The 8,825-nt window shown below is 35.2% G+C and overlaps 1 long non-coding RNA gene across 1 annotated transcript; it reads right to left on the minus strand.

Moving 5' to 3' along the window:
* On the minus strand, positions 3,916 to 8,499 carry LOC109228915. Its single transcript, XR_002068479.1, has 5 exons — positions 8,304 to 8,499; positions 6,524 to 6,732; positions 6,242 to 6,446; positions 5,411 to 5,797; positions 3,916 to 4,155 (listed from the first exon to the last, which is right to left on the minus strand). It is a non-coding gene; the product is annotated as an uncharacterized LOC109228915 (long non-coding RNA).

Below are 8,825 nucleotides of genomic sequence, written 5' to 3' on the forward strand. Positions count from 1 at the left end.
AACATTCGAGTTACACCCTGAAATAACTCGACATGTAGAAAAAATGGCATGACTGAAACTACCAGATTCCTTCCGAACTGGGAACGGAGTAGCCTTCCAATTTGGAAGCTTGGCATTCGGCCCCACATATTGCACCTCAGCGGTGCTTGAGCCTTCACCCAGCTGCACCATATGAGCCTCATATAATATCTGCCTCATCGCTCCACAAATGTCCTCAATTTCCTCGGCCGTGAAGGCCTCATCTTCTTCCTCTATGTATCTAGGCTTGACAAATGTCTTGGAGAGATGCGGGACCGGCTGAGGCAAGGCCTACCCATTCTTTTTACGATCATTAGCCCATGTCACGTCAGCTTCTGTGGCATGGAAACCCACACTGAAGAATTTCTCACTAGCAGTTAGAGTGAAGGGTTCTTTGATGCCTTGCAAAGATGCCCCAAGCCCTTTCCCAGGCTTGTACCCGTGCTTGATCATTTCAGTGGCGACCATGATGGACGCATTTGACAAGAAAGGTAGAGGACACGGGGTTCCGCGACTACAATCTCAAAAGCTTGGTAGACTATGTGCTTGCTACCTTCCTTGGCCTCCAGACATGGAACTGACGGGTCCCTATAGATTAATTGCTCATCTTCTCCATGGACAACGATTTCTTGGTCTTCGTGTTCAAACTTAACCATCTGGTGAAGGGTAGAAGGTACGGCTCCTGCAGCTTGGATCCAAGGCCTTCCTAGGAGAAAATTGTAGGAGGTATCCATGTCAAAAACCTGAAATGTCACTTCAAAATCCACAGGACCGATAGTTAGGATCAAATCAATCTCCCCTATGGTATCTCTCTTGACGCCATCAAAAGCACGTACACAAAAAGTCGGATTTTATCTAAAGCTGGCCCACATTGGGCTTACATTAGGCGGGCCCAGTTGTGGTTATCTACTAGCTGGGCCTATCTACCTCTATGTTCTAAGCTAAAACTTACATAATACAAGCTTGTCAAAACCAAATCACTTCAAATAGGAAAATTGGAATCTGAAACAAAATGCAACCCAAATTTGAAGATTAACTTTCACTATTACTGAGTTTGTTTCTCATTTTTTAAACAAAAGCAGGCGTGTCTTGAAGTTCAATGATAAGTAGAAGAAAATCATTACAGTAAATTCTACTCGCATTCAAAAGCACAAAATAACCGAATCATGTAATTAGAGTAATCATATGGCATGAATATTATGACTAGAATAGGTAATTAATGTTGTCCAGTTCCTCATGTTTATCAAAGAATCCAATTGTAAACAATCTACATTGTCAAATTTACAACCTGGGTTTCCAAACTAATGAAAGCGCAAATTTTAACACTAAAATTCATGATTACAATCTTTACTGGAATCAAAAATAGGAATAAGGAATTGTGCTGTAATTAGTTTATCTATGACAACATGCAGCTGTAACCACAAAAGGGTCATCTTTTCATTCAAGCTTGCATATCATCACGGAGTTCAATTTTCCTTTGACTTCAATTAACAACCTGCTCAAATAATGGTTAGGCATGTAAGCTACCAACACACAAGACAATAATAGCTTCCTCTTATCCCACATTACGACATGTCATTGCATTTTTATCAGGTTCAGGCTAAGCAATCGCAATATTCAAATATGTAATGGAAGACAAAATCACATTTAAGACATGGCTGAAAACAGATTCACACTAATATCAATTCCAAAATGAACATGTTCTCATATGATTCTAGTGATGAACACATAAACAGAATGGTGATGAATACCTGGACAGCAGTGATAAAACTTAAAAAAATGCAGCCAAATAGAGACCAGAAACAAGCTTTGAATTGATATTCAGCTACTAATTGAAGCAGAGCCAACAACAAACAGTAGAAAATCCCAATCGAATCCTTTAGAAAACACTTGAAAGATAGATCTTGACAACCCGAATGAAATTACAACTAAAAAATAGAACTCAGCAGCAGCTTTCAGCAGTAAATCCCAGAAAGAAATCTTCACATTCAAATAATTTTTAAATTATGAGAATCAGAAAATCCCAGAGAAATTCTTTACACCTTTTTCTTTTTTTTTTTGCTAAAAGAAGAAATCAGCTACTAATGAAATAATAGCTAAACCTTTAGAGTATTTTTAGGTTTTTTTTTTTGTAATCTGATTTTTTTTATTTTCAGAATAGAGTAGCCTATATATAGGCTGCCTAGGGAGGGTATATTTTAGGATTATTCCTTATCCTAAAGTCTGAAAATAATACAGTGCAACTGTCCTCCTTATCCTATTTTCAACATCTTTTGTAACAACTAGGACAACTATACCATTTCTAGAAACTTCTTCTTTTTTTACAGCCTTTTTATTTATGAAAAATTACTGTTTTTACCCCCAAAAAATTTTGTTTTTAATGCCTTTCTTATTTGATTTTGATATTTAACTCCATTCTAGAAGTTTCTTGAGCTGTTACAGCCAAGATTCTTCACCTAGAATTTCTAAAATACCCTAAGACAAACTTGAAATCACCCTTTATTGTTCAGGGCTAAGTTACTTAATTATGGACCAAATCAGAACTCAATTAACAACTCAGAATTGAACCTACATAAATAAACCCTAATCATGCATGCCTACTATAATGGTAAAAATCAGTAATTAATCAATTGTCTATGAAAACCTAGGCTAACAACTCAAAATTAATCAACAAAACTCAGGAATTATCTGAAAACCTAATTAACATATCTGAATCAAACAATGAAACCAGAAATTAAACCTAGGTCATTAATTCAGATAGTGCTAAAATGTATGACTAAACTAATAAGTGAAAAATGGTTAATAAATAATTAATCGACTATTTCAAAGGAGAAAATAATCAAAGAAAAACCTAAACTAAGAATCAAAGTCACAAATAAATCAGCAATTAGACCTAAAGAATCATCTACAAGAGGAAATAAGGTCAGGGGAAGTATCTAAATCTGACCGTAAGAAATTGGCTGGACTTGGTTGACCTCGCCGGAGTTTGACCGGATTCTGGCAGGTTTGAAAACAAATCAAACCCACATGAATCAATTGCTCGTGTCAAGAGCAATTGACTCGTGTAGGTTTGAGCCATTAAATCCTTCGGATTCACTCAGTGTAGACTTTTTAGGGTTTCAGATTTTTCGATCTGAAATTGCTTGATTTTGAAAGGTTTTGGGAAAACTAGTGAGATATTAGGGGTAAGGGGAGTGAGGAGATGGTCTGGTGAAGTTTTGGGTTGATTTGGAGGAACTAGGGTTTTTAGGTTCCGATTTTAGATCTAAAATTTGAGAAATTGGTTGAAGGTTTGAGGGAAATGGTTTGGGGATTTGGAAAGGGGAGAGAAAGGAGATCACAAGGTGTAAATTTGGTGGAGTTTGGGGTGTCGCCGCCGTCGTGGGGCAATTTCTGGTGGCGGAATACGGCGGAGCCGGTGTGGGAATTGAGGCGGCTAGGGTTTGGCTTATTCAGATGAGGGAGACGAACTGACACTACTAAAAAATAGACCTATGGCAACACCTTAATAACCGTCACAATAGATAGGTAAACCGTTGCCATAGACCTATTAGAACGGTTTAGGGGTCCGTCCTAGTGGTTTGTGTCGCAATAGGTCTATTTTAACCGTTGCACAAACGGTTAAAAAACCGTCGTGTTATCAACCTACATACGTTTGTTGAGTCTATAGCAACGGTTTTTAGAGGCTATTGCAACGATTTTTTGAGGTTGTTGCTACAATATTTGGTGCTAATGCAACGCCTTTTTTAGACTACTGCAACGCATTGAGTATCTATTATAACAATTGTTAGAGGCTACTGCAATGGTTTATAGGATCTATGGCAACGATATAATAAAGCAATGACGAATTTATTACTATATAATAAAATATTCGATTCTAGATCATTGGAATGTATCTAAATCACGAAATGAGACTAGTAATCAACATAGTTATCCAAAATATTCAACTAACATCATCCACATAAAAGCAAAATAGCTAAATAACGTATCGTTTAACAATTCAAAGTTAGCATAGATAAGTTTGCAAAAAATTCTAAATTAGAATGATCCTAGAACTTATGAAGCTCTAACAGAACTAAGGCCCTCAAGTAAGGTCTTTACTGCTTTCATCATCTACCTCTTGTTCATTTGTTCCACCTACAAGGATGATAAATAAACGATTAAGTAAAATATTTACAAAAGATATATATTCTCAATATATAGACACACACTAATGTCAAGACACATCGTAAGTTAAATCTTAACTTTTCTTATCATTTCAATTAGTAAGATGGAGAAATTACTACTGTGAAATGAAACTTCAAAGGCAATCAAATTGACCATCCGAAGTGTAAAAGGAAGAGAGGTCAATCACAGAACTAGAGGAATATACAAATTTACCTAGCAAAAAATCCAAAGACTTAAGAACAAGCAGATAACTTTTTTGCTACATTATGTATAGTTTAATACAATTGTGTTCCTCACAACTAGATGTCAATCCCTGTAGGAAGTTCTACAAAATTCCCTACTGTGGAAAAGGACTTTTGACCATCAAGAGGGAACATACAGTCTTTTAACTACCAAAAAACAATTCTTAACTTTTTGCTTACCTGCAACATAGATAGTTGCAAGGTCTTTCTATTCTTAAGTAACGTGCTAAAATCATGACATGGAAAATGAAAGAGAAACAGAAGAAAAAGAAATGCTGCAACAATATTTTCTTTCCCTTTTAAACTAAAAAAATATAAATGATCTCAAGCTACTCTAAAAAGAACAGTCTATACGGAGAGAATAAATGAACTCCTAATTTTGCTAACCAACAATTAGCTGCCACAGTGAGATACAACTCACATTGGTTGAGTAGGCAGTTTCCAAAACTGATGAATAGAGCCGAAAATAAAGGCCAGGAACCAATCAGATGCCCAAGGCATATTCAAACCCACTCAAACAATATATTTAAGAAAACTACACATTCCTTGATACTAAACTCAAATCTACCACATAACTCAACATAAAGCAAAATGTGAACTCTAAAGGTTCCTGAAAGAGTACATTGAGTGAACAACACTACAGTGAAATCCAAAGAGGTCCCCATGACCTGAATGACTAGATTAAGTGAACAACACTAAAACCAAATACAAGATAAGTCCTAAATGGATCCTAGGAAACTCAAGTGATATGCCTATATAATTTCTATATAAAAATGTTATCAGTCCACCAAGTATGAACACTAGCTAGTAGAATCTGACATTTTCAATTATTAATGAGGTAAAACATCAGATCTTTCTTCATGTATATTAACTTAACAAGTAGTAGCCTTTTCATTTAGGTCCTACAGACTAAAACTGGCAGGAGTGATCCTCAAACAGTAAGCTCCAGTTACCGCGTGTGTGTCGATGTTTTAAGTAAATACCTGAAATGCGCTGACCTTGATTAGTTGAATTGCTGCTTGTGGTGCAGAGTGATCGCACAATGGTTGCTATAATGTTAGGATCAAGTGTTAATCCTGAACGTTGAAGTTTTCCGATGACATCTTCGACAACTTCTTGACGTATAGTTATATTTTGTTGTTCAATTTTTTCCTCCATTTTTTGCATCCAATCTTCCATCTTTTGGAGATCATTGTAGAATTTTGAGATAGTTCAAAATATCCCACTTTCTCTTTCGAAGAATTTCTTGTAACCCCTCGTCCATACAACCTCAAGCGTCCTGGATGTTCAGGTCCCATTTCAAATGCAAATGTATTAACAGATTCATTGCCATTATCGGTTTGTTGCATTTCAGTTTCATCCATTTCGGCCTACAAGTAAATAAAAAGTAAGTCGATTAATAAAAATAAATAAGTGCTGAAAATAAAATAATAATAAGATGAAAATTCTGATTCTCAATATTTTTTTGATAGTATCTTCATCTGAGTCTTTGTATGATCGCCCGGGTTTCCTTTTTCTTGTAGCCACAAAGATATGCTTAAGAGATAGGGGATCCGAAGTATCCCTTGTTTTTTCCTAGTTACATAAAGTGGATATAAAAAATCTTCTTAAAAATATAAGTTCGTATTTAACAATAAATAAGAAAATACACCAATTCGTTGCGAATTATAGCGAAGCTTGTTTTTCCAGCAGTATGTGAATTCTTCAACTTTTTTCGGTCTCAGTATTAATCTCGGACGTTTTCTACAAAACAGTAATGTCAAATTATATTGTAAAGAATGATTTACGTAGAAGCCCAAAGTAGTAAGACTTACTTTGACTTTTTCATCATTCCAATGCTCAAGGAGACTCTTAAATTGGAATGTTGGAACACCTTCAAGCCTATTTTCCACTTGAATTTCATCATTTGCATAGGTTTCAAAGTGATCCTTTTTCAATCGACTCTTTTGTTTTCTTCAGGCTGCTTGAACTGTTGCCAATAATCCATTTTTTTGCTGCATCAGGAATATCATACTTCTCCTACAATTTGATAGAAATATATTAATGCAGAAAAAGTGAATATTTTCAACCAAAATTAAAATTTGACAACTTCCTACCTCGGTATATGCCCACAGATCCTCTTTTGTGTCCATTTTCCTCCAATATATAAATAGGACAAAGGGCCGCATTCCTTGCCAATGTGCCGAGGAAGCTTCCCAACTCATTCTTTGTCAAGAAAATCGTTCAATCCACGGATGTACTCCGCCGTTGATCTTCGGAGATCCATCCAACTTTTATCTCCATTATCCATTAACTATTGAATATCCTATATAACACCAAAGTAAATCACGAAGCTAAGAAGCAGAAGAAAAGAAACAATGTCTTGCATTGGATACTCATTTTCCTATACTTAGAATTCATGCAGATTTATTTTACTTATTAAGATGAATGGTAGATAGAACATATTTTGAGCAATACTACAAAGTATGATATTGCAGAGAATTGAAACACAACAACACAACCATACAACACTATAGCACCACAAAATTTAACAAAGATGAATTTTCATCCTGACTTGACTGAATGAACTATAGAATGAAGACAAATTAGTCTATTACCTATTTTATCTGGTATACACAACACAACAGAGCAACAATGACCTAAGTCATCTCATTATACCTAGCTATTCATAGCACCCGGGTTTTGAATCACACGGTAAATCCATTTTCTTCTCAAAGCATAGTTTGTACATACAGCAGATTAACTAAACGTAACAACTTTGATTATCACATTATAAAATTAGGTCAACTGAGCATCAAAGAAAGCAGATTTTAATTTAACATGTAATCCAATAACAGAAACATCGAAAGCTCCCCTAGACAAGTTATCAACTTGAGGATTTCGTAATCAATGATCAAGAAAAGAGATTAACAGCCAGATCAAGTTAAACTCATAAACTGTAATTACTTATTCATAGCACCATTTTGCTCAATTTATGACAAAATTAATCACAAAACAAAGAATTTTGCAACATTATATGTAGTAGAAAATGGAAGCAAAATTTCAGAAAGATACCTAGAAACTGAATGAATTGAATTTCTGACAGTGCACAAACACAGTTCAAGAACTATTCAAATATAACTTATAATTACTTCTCAATTCTCATTATTCAGCCATTAAGGCTAATGATGAAAGACAAACACAGTTCAAGAGACTATTCAAAGAGGCCACTTAAGATTATAATTAAATTAAAAAATTACAGATTGAAAAACTAGTGATGGCTCAAAGCTTCTGGAATAAATAAAAGAAGTAATCAAATTGTAACTTTTCCCCAAATAACGAGATTAAATGAAACCTTACTGTTCAAGAGATGTAATAGCAAATAAATAAGAATATACCTCCAATGTTCTATGAAGGAATTGTCTTCAAACAAAAAGGCCACAACTAAATATAAAAAATGCAGAAACACATCTCACACCTACAGGTCTGAGCAAATCAATTAAGAATCCAAACCATACACTCCAACCCACCAAAAATTAATTATACAACATAAATATGGGTGTAGTCTTCCAAAACTTAAAGCTTAAAACTTTTGATAGAAATATACCAGTAACAATATTCAAGAAAAATTATCACACCCACGAGAAATGTTTGCCCACATCGAATAGCAGCCCAAAATTAAAAATAAAGAAATAGACCCATATTTCTACTTATTTTTATTTCAAATGTTCAACAAGACTATCCATAAAACTAAAACAAAATGCAAGAAATCAATAACCAAGATTGAATTTTTAGATGCTTTTTAGGGCTTAAAGAATGAAATTGCTACGACAATCACAATTGATGGTGAGGAGAAAGAAGTAAAAAGAGCAAAAAATTAAAAAAATGGTGACCAACCGTAAGGGGAAACCTGCAAAATACACCCTCACGTCGGCCAGAGTTGTGTGGGATTTCTCAGTGGGTTCTCTAGTTAGAGCTTAGCAATGTGAAAGAAGGAGATGAGACCAAAATAAAATAGGGGTTTTAGTCGATGTAGTGGGCTCACATATTATTTTAGGGTTTTAAAAAATAATAAAAACAAGAGATGTGGCGGGTTCATTAAATTGGAGGGGGGAAAATAAGAAGCGTCCCAATAGCTTCTTTTTTCAGATAACCGACACCATAGAGGAACCTGCTGTGACGAATACAACAAGCTATAATAGGGAATACTATTGTGACGGTTATATCTCTATTGTGACGGTTCATTTTTGTATTTGTTCCAACAGCACTGGGATGATTATGTAACGGTTTTAATTGTCGCCATAGATATCTAATGTAACGGTTTTATAACCGTTGCCAGTGAACCGTCCCAACAAGACAAATTTCTAGTAGTGTGAGGGGTGTATGGGGGGGGGGGGGGGGGTTAGGTCTCGTTCTGAC

Source organism: Nicotiana attenuata, chromosome 7 (genome assembly GCF_001879085.1).
Source record: "Nicotiana attenuata strain UT chromosome 7, NIATTr2, whole genome shotgun sequence".
NCBI lineage: Eukaryota > Viridiplantae > Streptophyta > Magnoliopsida > Solanales > Solanaceae > Nicotiana > Nicotiana attenuata.